Source organism: Opisthorchis viverrini (assembly GCF_000715545.1).
Source record: "Opisthorchis viverrini unplaced genomic scaffold opera_v5_204, whole genome shotgun sequence".
Lineage (NCBI taxonomy): Eukaryota > Metazoa > Platyhelminthes > Trematoda > Opisthorchiida > Opisthorchiidae > Opisthorchis > Opisthorchis viverrini.
Window position 1 is genome coordinate 641,397 of NW_008751860.1, and position 3,487 is coordinate 644,883.

Sequence of the window (3,487 nt, forward strand, 5' to 3'; positions counted from 1 at the left end):
TGTTACAACGTCAGCATTAATTTAGACATATATTATTTTTTATGTGAACATGTGTATTATGGAGGTTTACACAAATTGACTTGACATTACAAAACTTTGAAAAAAAAACCGCCCCTTCCTTCTATAACAAGTGGCTGTATGAGATGTGAGACAGCATGCTTAACTTTTTCAATCATCATTCGTGCACACTCCGCTTCAATTCCTGCTCTTAACTCCTGACAACTGAGTTATTGACGAAGATGCTATGGTGCTTTGGGACAGAAGTTGCTCGACGGCATTCCACCCAAAGACTTTTCCCTTTGCCAGGAAAATCCAATACAGATCCAGCGGACTCAAATTTCGCAGTCAAGCATGTAATGATCGACACGGTGAAAGGATCTTTGATGAAACCATGTTTGGTTTTGTAACCACGAAGTGCAGTGGTGGCGCTTTCACCAAGGTAATAATAGAGTTTCACAATTTCAATGCGCGTATTGACATCCATCGTAAGCAAAAAAGTATGTCAACACTTGCACACTTGCAATGATTGAATGAACCGACAGTTGATTACTTGGTCGAAAGAATGAACTACTGATTCATGATTGCATCTCTTATACCAGTGTGCACTTGCGTCCAACTTCTTATCCGCTGAAATAGGATAATAACGGTACAATAATATATATATATATCTTTTCGTCGGTACTGCGTCAGGATAGTGTGTGGGCACCTTTGGAATCGAATTTTCAAATTTATCGGGACAAACCTTGAAACAAGTGAAGGAAAGTCAGCAAAATATTAGGATCGGTCAGTTGTTTTGGACTAGCCCGGGATACCGTACCAACCGATGCTTCAAAACTTGCATTAAGCAGTCCGGACGAGGCGTTCGGACAGAGGACGTTTTGACTGAGGATTTCTTCGCCTTTTATGCAACAGACTTGGAGTCCATTGGATATTTTGTCACTTTAACTATCCGGTTGTCAGACTGTCTGACTTGGACACGGGACTCAACAATTGTGAACGTCTGCAACCCCACCCAACCGATGATGACGTAACGTTTGCATGCTAACTGTCAAGCTCAGCCAACTAATTGGTCACCTGATCAGTAACCAAATTGTTGATGTGATGAGCGTGAATTTTAATCCAATCCAGTTGAAAGCCCTTGCCTAATTCTAGTTCTGCTGTGTGAGGTGCATAAAATTAACCAATTCGTCAGAATTCACGTGCCAGCTTTCCGCGACTGAAGTATATTTGTTTGCAAGAAGCCCTTAGCCATTCTTTTAATGAAGTTAGATGCTTCGCAAACGACTCATCAAGTCGTGTAGCTTCAGAATTGAATCCAATGATGAAGAATTCGATTAACGGAAAGCTGGACTAAACCAGGGTTTAAATGAGGCTGTTACGCTTCCATTCCAAAGCTGTTGCAACTTTTCAAGTCAGCCAAGGAAAGCTGATAACGTCGGTCACTGTTCTTATGCATCCGAAGCGCTCCCAGACGAGCCTGAATTCATCTCAGCTGACGCGATGGGCCCACTAGCAATCAATTTTCAAGACTATAGTGCTTGTCTTTGAGTACTAGAACAGTTGTTTTGTGTCGGCAGAAAAAAGGGTTGAACAGCTGTAACACCCTTTCGGTGCCCAGGTGCCATGCTGTCCGGAGGGAACACGAGGGCTGGGATACCGCCAGTTTGCGCAGACCTAGAAACGGGTAGTCAAGAGGCAGACGTCGGGTTCGAACCGCGGACCTTTCGGTCATTAAATTCGCGCTGTAACCGCTTAGTCCATCTCGCCTCTTTGTGGGAAATAGTTACTCATGGAACCGTCAACGCCACCATGTGTGACATGAATGCGCACTTGACGAATAAATCGACTTAATGTATATTTGGTTGTGCTGCCAACACTTGAAAAATTTAAACTTCCATCCAACAAGGTGCGGATTCGAATCTCTCCAGAACTTCGTGAAGTGCAGTCATTGCCCCCGTTTCGTTCGCAAAACACCGTCTTCTGTGTTACCGAAACCCGGTGACTGCTTTGATCTTGTCTACATTTGTGAACTGCCCACCATTAGGACACCAAAAAAACATTTCTGTCTGCATAGAAGACAGGCATCATTTCAGTCATAGAGGAAAGTTGTTACATACCATTTGTCACGATTGATATAATCTTATTAGTGAGTGTCGGTCAAAGCCACGGGGAAATCATCCACTAAGCAACCATGTCTGACGGCTTCGCCACGTGCAGCGTTTTATGCGAGGGGAAGGTGTTCTACCTGACGGATGACGGTTATGTTGGACATAATTGTATGACGACTGACGCAATTTTAGAATAAAAACTGCAGAAGCGACGGACTACGAGGTTTACGTCATGGCGATTGATGGCTTAACGAGAGAGTGGACTTTCTAACCGGTTAACCGGGGTGTGGATCCATGAGGTTTGTATATTTTTTTCAGTGCTTGCTTCCCAACTCTTAATCCGATCAACTCGGCTCTGTACAATGGAATCGTGCTCTATTGTTTATCTATATTCTTCCTTTTTTTTCAGAGCCCACCTGTCCGTCAAAATCCACCTTCCGTACGGCTCCACCACCACCGCCTCCGGTCCCGATGCCCGATAATCCAACATGCTCGGAAACCAGAGGGCAGACAGTTGTACAAAATCACGTTGTGAAGTCGGAGGTAAGTTCCACTAACGCCAGTTTTTTCTAGATTGTATCCTGATATGTAGGAGAACTGGGACAAGGTGACATGGCTTGTCACCCTGTACACGCAAGGCGGATGGGTCCAAACAGCCACACACCGTTTGATTGGTTAAAGGTTAATTTTGTTCTAAAATACTGTAGGGATCTGATAGAATCTGGCAAACAAGACAGCCACAAATACGCTAGTTGCCATGGTAACATAAAGGTGTGCACAATCTTAGCTTTTTATTCCGCTCCGTGCACTGATTGTATTTTTTCTTGTCATGAATGATCATCGTATTTTGAAGACGACCAGCCTCGTCCTCAACACCTTATCCACGAGTGGATGATAAGCAGTACAAAGAAATTCCAATTGAACAAGATTTTGCGTCACTCATCCACCAGTTGGGTCACGTGATGTTCTGTTAACTGGTTGCCTTGGTGATGACGGTGGAGCCGAGCACCTCCCTTTCTCCGTAATTCAAGCTTCCTATTTTCTCGAACCAAAAACATAAGCGGGAATTTTTTTGGATTTCAAATGTACAAGTCAGGTTGTTCCATTCCTGTTGTTCAGTCCCACAACCCCTAGGTTCAAACAGCCCCCGAGGTTATCCGTGGATGTTTACGGTCGTTCGCCAAAGAGCTCCCGATTAGCTGTGTAACATAATTACGAATGATAAACACTCTGCAGATAATTGTCGACCGGAACTCCTCTGTCGACTGATTGATGGCTTGTATGCACACGGAAACAACATGCTCTGATGGAAATTGCCACAGGGCGATTAGTCATCCCTCGTGTACGCCCCTACCCCCCCCCCCCCCCCACCCCCGTCT